Here is a 16283-nt window from a genome sequence, read left to right on the forward strand (position 1 = left end):
ATCACCCGTAATTTCTATGGTGGGGACCCTGGTGTTTCGGCGCTTCCAGTCGGACCAAGCGGTATGAAGCTTAATCCGGTGATGGTTAATGCAGTCATGGGCAAGCGTCCCCAACATAAGGATGATATGCCTTTCTGGCTTGCCGAGAGATTTGACCAACTGGAGGCAGTTTTTCCTAATTTGATTCCTGTAGAAAAACACAGGATTCTTACAATTAGTTTGCCCAAGGACTTGGTACCCGAAGCCGGTGACTGTGAGTCATGGGGTCGGATCTTTGCGGCAGTGTGCATGAGGTGCTTCGGCACTCTGTCAATGGCTGTCCTTCCCTTGGTCATTAAGCGTGTTCAGGATGAGCATGGACCTGAGGCAGCGGTTAAATTGGGAATGAGACTCGGCACGTTTGACGTAGTTTCCAATCTCGTCCTTTCTAATATAAAGGGAGATGCAGTGAACTTTCAGGTGTCTAATGCCTTACGCGATGTCCCCAATGCCGATAAACCCCGCCAGTTACCGAGAATTATCACAGCGGCTTTTAAGACCATAGGCCGTAATAGTTTAGGTGTCTATCAAAGAGAAAAAACAATCTCAGGGTCCGATGTCTGATAAAGACGTTCAGCCCAAATCTCAAAAGCAAAATTGGCGTAAGAGCAAAAGACAGGGTAAACAGCAACAGAAACAGGAGTCACATTCCACATTTCCGGCGCCTGCGTCTACTGAACGCGCTTATGACTTGCGCGACCGCTCTACGATTAAGTCACCTGATCGATTTCAGGTTCCTGATCAACATTCTCCTCGTTCTTTGCAGGACACATCGGCTTCACAGTCCGGTGGCGGGAAGGGCTGCAGAGAACGGGGTGGCCAGCAGAGTCCTGACCTACCCCTCCCGAAAGACAGAAAAGGCAAGCAGGACGACTCTTTGCAGAAAAGACTGCAGTTTCAGAAAAAGAAAGTTGCTGCATTAACGGCGAGATATGCCACAGATAGTGAGAACGCAGCTTTGGAATCTGACGTGGGCGCTGACGCTGTTGGATAGCTTGGCGGAGATTACCATAGTGCGAGAGGCCCTGCGTCCACTACTGAAGGTGACAGCGACTGACAAATATGTTGTTGTTGAGACAGCTGACACGAGAGTAGCTCCCCCTGACAGGCTTTATAAGATTGTCCTTTTAATTGAAGGTGATATACAACGTACCATAAAAGGGGAATTTGGGGAAAATCTAACTACAACGTATGACATTTTATTAGTGGAGGCTGACTGGCCTCCACCTTTTGTTCTCGCAGCTCCGAAAGGGGAGGAGGTAATCCTCCCTAGTTTCGCGCACACAGTGTCTAAGGAGCATGTGCTGAATTTTACAGAAGAGTGGGCTAAGGCCCTTGCACCGGCTTTGTACCGTACTCACTGTGGTTGGGATAAATTCTCCCCTATCACAAGATTCCCGTCGGTATATGCCACAGCCCCAACCTCAATATCCCATGCGACCTGAAGCGAAGGCTTCCGTGGGCGAAATCCTTGAACAATTGGAATATCAAGGCGTGATTGAAACTTGTGTGTCTCCGATGAATAACCCACTGTTTACTGTAACCAAACCTGACGGTTCTTACCGCTTGGTATTGGATTACCGGCATTTGAACTTGCATAGCCGTACCTGTGCAGTACAGAATACCCACGGCTCTGCTTTGGTGGATAGTCTTGTGCGTAAAAGGTTTAAGACCACACTTAACATTTCAAAAGTTTTTTTTGCTCAGAACTTATCTGGTCTCAGTTCCCAATGGGCCAGTTTTACCAGTGGTGGTCAACAGGGGCAATTTAAGAGACTGCCCATGGGCTATAATAATAGTCCAGGAGTGTTTGCTGCCCGTGTAGTCTCTCTTTTAGAGGGAGTCGACCCAGATGCGTGTTCGTATATAGATGACATCTATCTCACAGACGACAAGATATGAGTGCATCTGTGTCGCGTTGACCGCATAATATGTTGTTTTGCGGACTTCTGATACAAATGTAACTTTGCAAAGTCTCACATTGCAGAGTATACAGTGTTGTTTCTGGGCTATGAGCTCAACAATGAAGGTCGAGGTTTGTCTCCTCACTTCTTGGAGAACTGCGCACAATTGCGTGCTCCTACAATGCTGAAAGAATTGCAATCCTTGCTGGGATTTTTGAATTTCGGGTGTGCTTACATTCCCGATTATGCCCAGCATATCAAGCCACTGAAGGCTTTGATGCAACCTACTTTTACCTAATTGTGCTTGCTGCCTGAACATTCAGCCCTTTTGCAATCTTCGCAGGCTGATATTCTAGAATCTAAATTCTTACTGGCTTGTGATAACCGCACCAACCTGGTGATAAGAATCGTTCCTGGGTCGGTGGGTTTCACGTTCCTTACTTTTAATGAATGTGACACAGTGCCTATCACTTGCAAGTCACACTTGTACACTTCGACTGAAATGTGGTGTTCCACTGCGGAAAAAGTTTTGACTGCAGTGCAAATGGCAATTCTAAAGGAACGCGCACTGTCGCAGGGAAAACGCATGTTGTAGATAATAGCATTAACACGCTTTCTTCCCGCATTTACACATTAGATATATAGTTTCATCTGTTGTTGATATTGTGCAAGAAGATGTCACTGTTTTATTTAATGATCAAAATCAACTGCGTTCCATCATGTAGTTTGTGTGGACTTTGCAAACGTTAAATGCAGGTTGAGTGCCTTGGGACTACATGAACACGTCGTCCTTATTCGCACCATTTAATTTGACTGAAAAGCAACAGTTTATGTTAATGAAATATGCAATGTTTTCTATGTTACATATTGAAAAGTTAGAACCTTTACCAATTCTGCTGTGTGGCTCATTCATGGGTTGATAACACTACCTTTCCCTCTGTTCAAGTTCGAAACTTGCATAAAGTATTATGCTATTGGCGGGTATGAACCTTTAGGCAGCGCTTATCTCCATGAAAGTTGGTCGCTGCCATTTACCTATAGATTCCTTCTGGAGGGTAAAGAGGTTTATTTGAATGGTGAAGATTGCACTACAACACCTGATCACTCATTAGTGTGTAGGAATATCCAATTGCATGGCTCGTGTAATCAGAATGAACCTAATTTGGCCTTTTTTTTAAAAGGCACACCTACACCTACTATTACACCGACATTCACATTACTAGCAAAAAAGATACATTTACTTTTAAATAATGAGGATTGTTGTGGGATGCTCAGTGGAATTCCTTACATAGTTACGGTTTCCCAAAGAGTAGTTTGTTGCTAAAACGTCCTGTTTCCTCCTCCGCATGGGAAGCTGGATGTTTCCATCTGGCCGTCGATTCCGACCTTGAAAGCGGAGTTCAACAAGATGAGTCAAATAAGAGATCTATTGTCTCAGAAACTAGTCAGCCTTACATCTGCTCGTGAAACATTTATCCTTTATGTGGTGTGTTCCGGCATTTTTTCCAGCCTTTTTGGTGGCATTCCCTTGATGCTTGCTTTAGTCGGCAGTGTGCTTCTGTTGATTTGTTTGTTTAAAAATGGATGCACATCCTGTGGCTCAAGACAACATGTCCCTGCAACACAACCTACTGCCTTGCCCCGTTGAAGGATTTTGATTTCCAGAATAAAGATTAAGTTCCAAGATAAAACCTCCGGCTGACCCGAACATGGTTGGTGTATCCGAAACGCGCTCTATCACGGTCAGATAGAATTCGTCCTAGGTCCCGGTCTACCATGCCCATTGACTATCATTAACCCCTTCCATGCTGATGACAAACCCCAGCCGTCATGCACTACGGTGCTCGTGTGCTGATGACTGCTGGGGTTCGTCACTGCCCGCCCCTGTTCGTACAGCACACCAGGGGAATCGCGGCTGCATGGAAAGGGTTAAAGCTTTGCGCTTTTTGGCACTATTTTTCCCTAAATCTTAAAAAATTCACATGGCTGGTTCCCCTTATTGGATTTTTGTTGTTTTTGTATAATTTTATTCATTATTTTATACTCTATTATCCTAAGTTGGAGTAGGTTTTTATTGTGTTGTGTTTTTGACTATTTAATTGTTTTGTTACTTTTAAAGTCTTTACACATTTTCTCTAAGTTAAACCTGTCAGCTCTATGCCATAGCTCCAAGGTCATGAGCCCATGCTTAAGTTATTTTTTTTGCAGACTTTTATATAACGCGAACTTGACCCGCAACCAAATTGGGTATCAGAGCACTTTAAATAGCACCAGTTACGTCACATGAGGACACACATTCATTTTTGTTAGGCACAGGGAGATTAAGTGATTTGCCCAGAATCACAGGATGTTCAGTGTCGTTACAGCGACTCGAACCCAGTTCCCCAGGTCCGAGGTCGAACGCCCTAGCCGTTGACTAAACTTGATTATACTTAACAAGTTAGTGGCTTTATTACTTGTGGTGGAATTACCATTCACCCCAACTAATAATCCTCTTTCTCTCAGTGTTCAATGCACAATCTTATTCAGGCTACATAAAATATTGAAAAGGTGACAGCATATTTTGAAATTTCTGCACTACTGCAACATATCCAAAGTTTTTTTTCAATAAAGACCACAGAGGTTCATTTGAGTCTCAGCTCCATTTACACAATTTCCCCCAAGACCATGATTCATGATTAAGGCTGTCCATGTGCCCTAAACCCAATCTATATAAGATCGGTGAGGAGATAATTTCAACTCTTGATAATGAAAAACTGTAGGAAGCTGCGTTTCTGTTGCAGTAACCCCCCACCTTTTGCCACACTGCCGGTGCACTTTGACTTGATGTGCCCTGGGTCCCTGGCAATCAGGTTCCCAGGGCCCGTGTTCTTTCACCAAAACTGTACCTTGTGCCCCCAATTGGCACTTACCTGCACCATGCGTGGCTTGGGTCTAGAAATAAAAAACTTAAAATTTTTATACAAAACAAATTGGTCTGAGTTCAGTCTTTGAGTATGTGGCATCATTTGCTGATTGAATGTGTACAACAAATGCTTAACACTACCCTCTGATAAAGCCTTACTACTCGCCCACACTACCACAAATAGAGAGTAAGGTGCTATCTACTTTACCTCTGCCTACCTTTGTGGTTCCACTGGACTCTGTGCACACTATACCTCATTTTGTTATAGTATACACAGAGCCAACTCCCTACATTGATGGATCATTGGTGGGATATACAACTTTGCATTTGTTGGACTGACTTAGTCACCACTTGATCAGATGACAGAACTCTTAAATTTTCTTTAGAATTCTGATTTTTGAATTTGACAACTTTTTCTAAATTACTAAAAGTCTTGTTAGGGCCTTAAATAAGTCCCTTTAGAATTTTAGGAAAATAAAAGTTCACTTTAGTTAGGGATAAGAGGGGATAGAAGATTTTTGTTAACAATGCCTCTTAACAAGAACCCAGTTGTTAATGAAACAACCCAGAATGGCATAGAAACCCAGGTTGAGGAGCTCAACCTCACATTTATATCCACTTAGAATTTGGACAGTTAAGGTCCCTAAGCAAGCTTAAAAATATACTCATGGGGTCCCATCCCTCAAAACACAATCTCCAGGAGCTGCTGGCAGGGTGTGCTAAGGACCATCCTTTTGAGAATGGTGAAGACCTCTCAGATGAAGAAGTAGAGGGAGGGGATGAGGGTAACTACCAACCGCCCCCCCCACACACTTCATAGAGAGAGAATGGCCCCTGTGGCCCTGACTCCAAGAATAAACCTCTCAGCACCTAGAGTCTACACAGGTGGATCAGGTGCTACTGAGGCCATTGAGGACAACATTGATGAGGAGGACATCCTGCTAGCCAGGCTGACCAAAAGATTAGACCTAGAGACCAGACTCCTGGCTCTAGAAAAAGAAGGAGCAGAGATGGGCTTAGGACCCATCAATGGTGGCAGCAATTTAAAAAATATAGAAAAAGAAAGACCCTATGATCTCAAAATACCCCTAAGGGATTGTCCATAAATTTGAGGATGGTGATGATATCACCAAGTGTTAGAAAGGAAATCTTAGAGAGGCCTCCTGGCGAGGTTCCTCCCCATGGATCGTACAGACGAGCAATCACCCCCCGTACAGATGGACACCACACAAAGATAGGTTCTTAACGTTTTTATCAGTACCTTTAGGCAGGTTATCGTAACGATACAGGAATAGCTGGATCCAGGGATCCTCTCAAGGTTAGTCTCTGTGGGAAGGGGGTAGCGGGACAGTCTTGGTACCAGCCTGGTACTGGGATACCCTGCGCTCAGCTCTCAATCCTCGAGCTGGGGGGTTCTTCGGTAGGAGCCGCGGCAGCGCCGGCATGACTCCGGAGATGGTTTCACGAAGATGGGCCGCGGCAGCGCCAGCAGGACTCCAAGGATTGGTTCATGAAGATGGGCCGCGGCAGCGCCAGCAGGACTCCAAGGATGGTTTCACGAAGATGGGCCGCGGCAGCGCCAGCAGGACTCCAAGGATGGTTTCACGAAGATGGGCCGCGGCAGCGCCAGCAGGACCCCAAGGTGGTACGGGTTCCACGTAGATGAGTTCGTCTCGGTGTCTCTCGACTCCAGGATACAACTCCTGACCTACTCCGGAGCTGCCCCAGTTATAGGTCTGGTGTCCTTTGATGTCCGGACCCTCGCACTTGAGGGTCGGAGGTTCCGGGATGTGCCGGTCCAGACACCCAGCAGGGGGGTGGAGCCAGCGCCCAGGGTGGCTGGGGGCAATCGAAACCAGCCTTCGGGGGATGGATGGGGGGACCATCGAAACTCCTTCCCTCATTGATCCGTCAAGTCGCCTCTTTGCCCCCTGGTTGGATCGTGGTGCCTCGATGTCGGGGCTTCGCTGGGTCTGCGGCTGGGGTCGGGCCGAGGCCACGAGGCCTGGTTGTGGAGGGTCCAAGATGGAGTCCGGGTCTGAGATGGTGGTCCGGGACAGGGTTCGGACCAGCCGAGGGTGTTGAGGAGAGGTTGTCGAGTTCCAACGGGGGAGAGCTGGGGGCTGCCCGGAGGGGCGGCTCTCTTGGAGGGTGGATGGTGCTGTCTCGGCCGGGGAATAGGGGTCGAGGAAGTCCGGGACCCGCCATGCGGGAGGAGTGGGACCACGCCATGAGGCCGGGTCCAACACCAAGTTGTTCACAGCTTTTGAGAGGGCTTGTAAAGCCAGAACGGTGAAGAAAAATCAATGGGGGGCACTCCTTTGGGAACTGCTCTCTGGTAAGTGCAGAGAGAGTCTTCTGACCCTTAGTGGGGCAAAAGCAGAGTCCTATGAACTCATGAAGGACACCCTGATTGAGGGATTTGGACTCACTCTTGAGGAGAATAAAATTAGATTCAGCGGCACTCAAAAAACACAGAGTCAGCCATGGGTGGAATTTGTAGACTACTCAAGGAAAACACCAGGTGGCTGGTTGACTGGAAGTTAAGTGCAAGATTATGATGGTCCTTATAATTTGTTTATGAAAGAACACATACTAAGTCATTGCACTGATGAAAAGTTGAATCAGTATCTGGACGACCTAGGTCCAATTTCTCTCCAAGAATTGGGAAAGAAGGTGAACCACTGGGTCAAGACAAGGGTGACCAGGACGTCCACTGGAGGTGACCAAAAGAAAGGGGTTACAAAACCTCCCGGAGGAAAGACAGTAAGCATTCTAAAGATAACAGTAAGGAGTTCCAGGTAGCCCCCCAAAAACTTGTCTAGGAGGTAGGGCCCAAAGACACTTCACAAACTAAAACTGGGTACCAAGGAAAGAGTTGGGATCCCAACAAGGTATGTCTCACAACTGTCAAAAGACAGAACACCAAACCAAGGACCCTAGCTGTCCTAAAAACCAAGCCTGTAGTGTAGCTCCAGGGGTGGCCAGTGTAGCTCCAGGGGTTGCCAGGGTAGCTTTGTAGAGTGGTTCCTCAGATGAGGATGTCCTCCTAGCCTTCAACTAAAATATGATCCCAAAAAGTGAGTTGGAGATTCCAGAGGGGAGTAGACACTTCCACCACCTACTGGTGAATGGAATCCCAGCCACTGCTGAGATACCTGTGCCAGTCACACTGTGGTGCATGCCAGGTTGGTACTTTAAAACCAGTATGTCCCAGGGGAAACAATAAGAGTAAGGGATGTCACTGTCAGGCCTGAGGCTGCAGTGCCCCTATAAACAGATGGGTCCCTTAGTTGGAGAAAGGTAGTAGTCAGTAAAGACCTCCCCTTGATTGTCTCCTTGGAAATGACCACCAAGAGGCTGGTCTGAACCAAAGAACGGTACTTGACCAGTGTCAGACCTCATGGAAGTAACACAGGCCCCCGCATTGCGGAGGTCACCCACCTGCAGGGGGCCCCCTCAGCACAGTACTCAGTCTGAGTGCTCCGGATAAAATCTGCAGCAGGGGCCCCCCAAAGTACATTGCAGGGGGGCCCCTTGAACTTTTGTTACGCCACTGCCAGACCTCATCCAAGGAACCTGTGGGGCTGAAACTGCAGTTAGTGCAGATATGTCCCAAAAGAAAAAGAAGAGACAGTGTAGGAAAGGTGGGCAACTGTTAGCCACAGTTCCAGTGGGCCAGGGAGATTCTATCCCAGTAAGGGAGAACTCCAAAATTGGCACTGGTGAAGTCCTACCTAGCCAACAAAAAGACCTGACTACTCAGGCAACTGTCCAGTTTGAGTTGGTGACTCCTCGGCTGACAGAACAGAGGGTGGAAGAAGGGTGTTCACTATCAAGTGTAGTGACCCCCTATCCTAAAACAGCAGACAGGCCACCATAACCCAAAGAAGCCTGTACGTTAGCCCCTTCACCTACCAGTGAAGAGCTAAAGGTGTGGTTCTGTGCACGGACAGCTATCAGTAGCCTCTGCTGAGTGTTAGCCTTAATGGCAGCACTGTCCTTGGCATGGTGGCCTAGCCCCCTGCCGAATAGCAAGTTAGGCCCCATGACCCTATTGGTCATGGTGGGGTTACTCAAGCTGTGGGTAACCTCCGTGGGTAAGCTGGGTTTTGCCCTAGCTAAGTTAGAATTTGCAGAGGTAGGTTTCTGTTGCAGTAACCCCCCCCCCACCCACTTTTTGGCAGACTACTGATGCACTTTTGACTTGATGTGCCTTGGGTCCCCGTCAATCAAATTCCCAGGGCCTGTGTTCTTTCCCCAAAACTAACAAACCCCAATTGGTAACTCAGACCAAAGGGGCAGCCCCTGGTAAATGGTACCACAGGTACCCAGAGCACTGTGACCAGGGAAGACCTCGAAGGGCTGCAGCACTTATTGTGCCACCCTTAGAGGCCCTGCACCATTACACACACACACACTGCCCTTGCAGGCTGCGTGTTTTGGTTCAGCACACAGTAAAGCATCGACATGGCACACATCCCTGTGTGCTATGCCTACAACCCACTGCTCTGACATAGGTCAGCCACCCGTCTAGCTGGGTGCATTATACCAGTGCTGAGGCTACAGCTGTATGAGCTGTGTACCCCTACAGTGTAAAGAACAATCCTTAGACATTGTAAGTGCAGTAATGTCGTTAAGAGTATATGGTGCTGGGAGTTTGTCATTACCAATTCTAGAGTACCATAATGGCTTTACCGAAAACTGGGAAGTTTTATAAAAAACTTCACAACACATTAAACCCACACTGACACCATTGTGGGATTTAATGAAAAATGCACTCCGAGTGCATCTTAGAGATGACCACTGAAAACAAACCTACTACTAGTGTCCAGGCTTTCAGCGGCCACCACCAGACATGTTTCTGGACCCCTAGGTCGAGAGCCTGCTGCTCTCGGGGGCCTGAAACAATGCACATCCTGGAATGAGGTGCCAAGCCTCCTCCCTCAGGATGAGCAGGGTCCATGAAGGGGAAGCTTCAAAGGCTTGCAACCTTTGTGAGCTTCCCCAGGACACTTGCTGCTTTCAGCAATTGGTTCCCACTGGTTCTGACCTCCACTTTACAGATCTGGCGGGGTTGGCCCATAGTTTCACAGAATTCTATCAAACCCTGTGCCCCAAACATGAGGTCCTGAAGGAGTCGCAGATTGAAGAATTCTTTTGGGATTTACCTCCAAAGGAGTTATCGGTGGATGCACGAAAATCCCTTGAGGCCTCATTACATTTGAGGAACTAACGGTCATCATTTCAGAAATAAAGCCAGGGAAAGCTCCGGGCCCTCATGGATTTCCCTGTGAGTTTTTTAACGTGTTTATGCCCCTTCTGGGACCCCATTATCTAGCTGCTGTACATATGGCCCTGAAAGAGGCGTGTATGCCCCTCGATTGGAGACATGCAGAGATTGTGGTATTTCTGAAAACGGGTTGTACACCGTAACACAGCACATCATACCATCCAATATCACTCCTGAACACTGAAGTTATGTTGCTGGCAAAAGTGTTGGCTAATAGATTAATGCCCCACATGCCTGACCTGATACACCCGTATCAGGGGGACTTCAGGCCTCAACGTGCAAAACTCATGTATAGGAAAACAAGGGTCACCCTACTCACAAGGAACCAGGGTATCTAATATATAACAGGGAACAAGTTGCAAAAAAGAAAAAAAAAAAAAAAAAAACTTACTTGATTAATTTGAGTAAGCATTTATATAAACAGTGAATATTCATAAATTGTCTAGTTGTATATGGTTTATTTTTCTCTCTCTGGCATCTCGTCACCCATGTACACTGCCTTTGAGCTAAATACTATCATATTTTACTTACATTGTCCACAGGAACCTTTGTTCCTTGTTATACCAACGTGCAAAACAACACAATATCCGCAGGGCCCACAATGTGATAGCTGGGGTGGATCGCCTGGGCCGTTCTGCGGATATGCCTTTCTCCGATATAGACAAGGCCTTCAATTTGGTCAGTGGGACATATATGTTTACATTTCTGAAACTCCTGAATATGGACACTGTGGGAGGGCAGGTCGGATATACAGACGCGGAGGCTGAATATATTGGCGAACAGCACTTTTATTGTCAGGAAACAAGATTTTAGGTTTCACAACGGCTTCTGCACTTCCTCCCGCGGCACCAAGTTCTCCAGAGTGGAAAGGGTTGGCCGTGGTATGCGGTGTTCCTCCCTCGTCTTCCAGTGGTTGTTGTTCCTGGGACGGTAGAGTCTCCGTGGTGTTGGATTACCGGAGGTACCGAGAGGGAAAAAGAGAAAAGGGGCCGTCAGTGGTACTGTCGCTTCGAAACCCTTGCTCCTACACCGGAAGGTAGTGCACGAAAAATGGGGATGGTGAAGGGGTGTGCGTAAAGGTATTGGAAGTGGCAGGTAAAGGGGTAGGAAGTGACTTGGCACGGAATGAGGATAGGAATACAGGGAAGATAGAGTCCTAGACCAGCTACGGCTAATCCCAAGATAAACAACTAACGTGATACTGTCGGGTACTGATCTCTCACAGATGAACGTTTTGGTTTTCCCCCTTACGAAACTCCACCCGCCACCCACAGTTTCTTCTCTACTTCCCCCCTCCCGCAACACACAACAATTTCCCCAATTGGGCTTCGGTTCAATGTCACTCACCGGCCCCGCCGTAACTCTCCTGAGTCACGGCACGCTCTCCAGTCTCCTCCGGGGGACACCACCACTCCTCCCTCCAGCGGTCTTCGGTTTCCCCCGCCTCCTCTTCACGATCAGCAACGCTGTCTTGACTCTCGGCGTTCAGCTCCGGCTCCCGGCTCTGAGATTCGGCGTCCTCCTCAAGGTCCGTCTCTGGTCCCGCCTCCTCGACGTTCTGCGACGACCCCGCTTCCTGTGTGGCGTCTGTTTTTATTCATCCATTGTCCGTAGCGCCTCCTCTAGCCATTACCTCACGCTGTGGAAAGAGAGGAGAGATATAGGTCTTCGTCCTTGTTTCAGGTGAGACGAGATGCAGCCTTGTACGGGCCGGGGCGTCTGGGCTTTGTAGTCCAACCATATCAGGGGTCCCGACAAGATCTTTCTCACATCCCCTTTCCCTTGGAGTCCTGTTACTAGGGTTTCTTTCTTGTGGATATCTGGACAGGAAATCTACATTCCCTTGCTCTGACCCCTTCCGATGTTGAGTGCGAAACCTATAAGGTTGCAACGCCAGGAACCATCTTAACACACGATCGTTGTTTCCTTTGTTGCGGGCTAACCATTCCAAAGGGGCATGATCAGTGAATAAGGTAAACTCTCTTCCTTCCAGATAGTATCTCAGTGTTTCAATGGCCCACTTTACTGCCAATGCCTCTTTTTCAATGACTGCATAATTTTGTTCTCTAGGAAATAATTTCCTACTGATGTATAGAATTGGCTGTTCTTGTCCCTGTCGTGATACTTGTGAGAGCACTGCCCCCAACCCCTGATCCGACGCATCCGTCTGTAAAACAAACGGTAAAGAATAGTCAGGACTGGCTAGCACTGTTTCGGACGTTAGGGAACCCTTCAGGGTATGGAAGGCTTTTAGGATATCGGGAGTGGGATGTCTCAAGCTTTCTTCCGTATTAGAGGCTTTTTGCAGTAGGTTAGTGAGAGGAGATGCAATTTGTGAAAAATTGGGGATAAACCTTCTGTAGTATCCCAAAAGGCCCAAAAAGGCCCGTTGGTCTTTCAGGTTTTTAGGAAGTGGAATTTGAGATATGGCTGTCAATTTGGAATCTTGGGGTCTAATCATTCCCTCTCCTAAAAGGTACCCCAGATATTTTACCGTTTGGGCTGCTAAATGGCTTTTTGCAGGATTGATTTTTAGACCATTTTCTCCCAGGGTTACAACGACTTGTTTCAAGTGTTGCATATGTTGTTCCCATGTATCGCTAAAGATAACAATGTCATCTATGTATGCTCCGGCATACCTCTCGTGAGGACGTAGGATACAATTCATTGCCCTTTGAAAAGTGGCTGGTGCCCCATGTAAACCAAATGGCATAACCTTGAAATGGTATAACCCATCTGGGGTGGAAAAAGCTGTTTTCTCTTTGTCTTGGGTACGTAAAGGGATTTGCCAATATCCTTTACACAGGTCTAATGTGCTGATATATTTGGCTCTCCCGATTTTCTCCACCATTTCATCTACTCTTGGTAGGGGATAAGTGTCGAATTCAGATAATTTGTTAACTTCCCTGAAGTCGATACAAAATCGAACCGAACCATCTGGTTTTGGAACTAATACAATCGGGGAGTTCCACTCACTAGAGGATGGTTCGATAATATCCATTTCCAGCATCTTTTGAACTTCCTCTCGTATGGTTTGACAACGTGCCTCGGGTATCCGATAGGGCCGAAGTCGTACCCTTTTACCTATAGGAGTTCGGATGGCATGTTGTACCAGGGTCGTCCTTCCAGGTGTTTGGGAAAACACTCCTCCAAGGGGAGCGAGATTTTGCATTAACTTTTCTTTTAAAGTGTTTGGAAGAGTGGAGTCAATGCATTGAACAAATAAAGGTTCCTCAGTCTCAAGTCGGTTACTCAGAACAGGCTGAGGTCCTTCCCATTTTTTTAACAAATTGATGTGATAGATTTGTGAAGTACCCCGTGTGGCGTCTAGCTCTATTCTATAAGTCACAGGGGTGACTTTCTCAGTAATCTTAAAAGGACCCTGCCACTGACCCAATAATTTGTGATCTGAGGAAGCCATCATTAATAGAACGAGATCGCCCACCTCGAACTTTCTCTCCTTGGCCTTTTTGTCATATTGCATTTTCTGGGCAGCTTGTGCTTCTTCTAGATTGTTACGGACAATAGTCCGGATCTGTCTCAGATGCGTTTTGAGAGTGGAAACATAATCAACTAAGGGTTTAGTGTTATCAGGTTCATTCTCCCACTTTTCTTGGGCCATGTCCAAAAATGTTCGGGGTTGATGGCCATATAGTAGTTCAAAAGGGGAATACCCTGTACTTTTCTGTATTTTGCACCGTATAGCAAACAACGCCAGTGGTAACATATCCTCCCACTTTCTTGTTTCTAGTTCCAACAGTTTCTTAAGGGTGGTCTTAAGTGTAGCGTTGTACCTTTCAACCAACCCGTCAGTCTGGGGGTGATAAGCTGCCGTTCGGATCTGATGTATGCCTAGTTGGGTACACACTTGCTTCATGACTTTGGATATGAACGGGGTTCCTTGATCTGTCAGAAATTCTTTTGGAAACCCTACCCTGGAGAACACTGTTATCATCGCTTTAGCGATGTTAACTGCATCAGGTCGTCGTAAAGCTATGGCCTCAGGGAAACGGGTAGCGTAATCTACCAACACCAGCACATACCTACAACCACTCCTCGATGGTAACAAAGGGCCTATGATGTCCATGCCTACTCTGTTAAAGGGTTCTTCTATCACAGGAAGTGGATGTAAGGGTGCACGAGGGGGTATGTACCTGCTGTGTCTTTGACAGATGGGACATTCTCGGCAATACCTTTTAACTTGTTGGTAAATCCCAGGCCAATAAAATCTCTCGAGTATCTGTTTTTCAGTTTTTTCTGGACCAAAATGACCTCCTAACAGATGGCTGTGAGCTAGGAACATAACCTTCTCTCGAAATGGGGTTGGTACTATCAGTTGGGGGTCTTGTGTAGGATTCCCTTTCCTAAAAAGTAACCCGTTTCTCTTAAAGAAATAGGGACCTACATGATGGGGGTCTTCCTGTTCTAGTGCTTTCTTCCAAGCCTCCAGCAGAACCGGATCCTCTCTTTGCGTGGCCCGAAAACTTCTATCTGTTTCCCACGGATTCTCTTCCGGTATAACTGGCAACACATTAGGTGGCTTCCCTTTTTCTATCCTCCTCTGCTTCCTACTCTTCCGTGGTTTTGAGTCAGGCCACTCATGTTCGTCTGTTTTAGAAAAAGGAGCTTCAGCCCACCAGTCCTCTCCTTTGTGTCTATCGTATGCTAGCATGTGTGATAGTTGAGGATAGTCATTACCCAAAATGACTGTCTCAGGTAGATTCGGGATAAGACCTACTTTCAAGGAGGTTCCTGGGTCGTTGGTTTGTTGAATGGTAACCTGGGAAGTTGGGTATTGTTTAACATCCCCGTGTACACATCGGATGGCCACCATCTCTTCACTTGGTACTACTCTAGGTTGAAAATCTTGGGGACGAACTACACTCTGTCTACACCCCGTGTCGGCTAAAGCCAAAGTAGACTGTCCATTAACTTTTACTTCACAATGATATGGGGGCAAAGGTTCTCGGGGGTTATAACAGTAGTAGTTCCTGGCTATCCCTATCTCCATTGGTTCCTCTTTTTGGGGACAAAATTTTGCAATATGTCCCATCCCTCCACAATAAAAACACTGGGGTCCAGGATTCGGCGATCTGAACACCGGGGTAGGTATCATAGGTCCAGGTAAGATAGCCACGGGATCTGTTTTTTTCGGGACAGAAGCACGAGAGGGCCTGTGATGTCCTGGTCCGGGGGTTCTCCATTGTGTGTCTTCTCTGCCCTTTTGGAGTTCTTGAGCCCTGTTATAAGCACTTGCAATCTCCACTGCAGATTCAAGAGTCAGACGGGGTTGTTGCCTAACCCACCTCTGTATAGGCGGATGGAGGGATGCTAGGTACTGCTCTAAGTATATTTTCGACATAATACCATCCTTATCTGAGGTGGCCGGCTTCAACCACCGATCGGTCATGTCTTTTACCCTGAAGTATAGGGGCTCGGGGTGTTTCTTGCGGACCCTCTTTTATCTGGTGTAACTTTATCCTGTAAGATTCGACGTCCACCCCCAACCTTTCCATTATACAGCGTTTGATGTCTGCATAGGGCACTGTTCCTTGTATGGTGGCTGCTTGGTATGCCGCCTGTAAATCCCCTGAAAGGAGGGGACCCAGATATTGACCCCATTTGTCGGCTGGCCATGCGGCAGCAGTGGCTATATGCTCAAAGTTCGTAAAAAAGAAATCAGGATCCTCTCCACTGACGCACTTTTGCATAACCATTGAGGGTAGCGTAGTAGGTCCTTTTTGATTCCCCAGTATTTCAGCCAATTTGTCCATGGCCGCTTTGTGTGTTTGGCTCTGACCTGTAAGGACCTTTTGCATTTTCTCCCGATCTTCTTCTACAACATGTAGGAACTTTTCCATTACTTAGCCCAAATTTTCTTGGTGTTCAGCCATTTTTGTAAGTGCAGCCTCCATGTCTCCGTCAGATCCCACTTTTGACACCACTTGTGGGAGGGCAGGTCGGATATACAGACGCGGAGGCTGAATATATTGGCGAACAGCACTTTTATTGTCAGGAAACAAGATTTTAGGTTTCACAACGGCTTCTGCACTTCCTCCCGCGGCACCAAGTTCTCTAGAGTGGAAAGGGTTGGCCGTGGTATGCGGTGTTCCTCCCTCGTCTTCCAGTGGTTGTTGTTCCT

Source organism: Lissotriton vulgaris, chromosome 3_1 (genome assembly GCF_964263255.1).
Source record: "Lissotriton vulgaris chromosome 3_1, aLisVul1.2, whole genome shotgun sequence".
NCBI classification, from domain to species: domain Eukaryota; kingdom Metazoa; phylum Chordata; class Amphibia; order Caudata; family Salamandridae; genus Lissotriton; species Lissotriton vulgaris.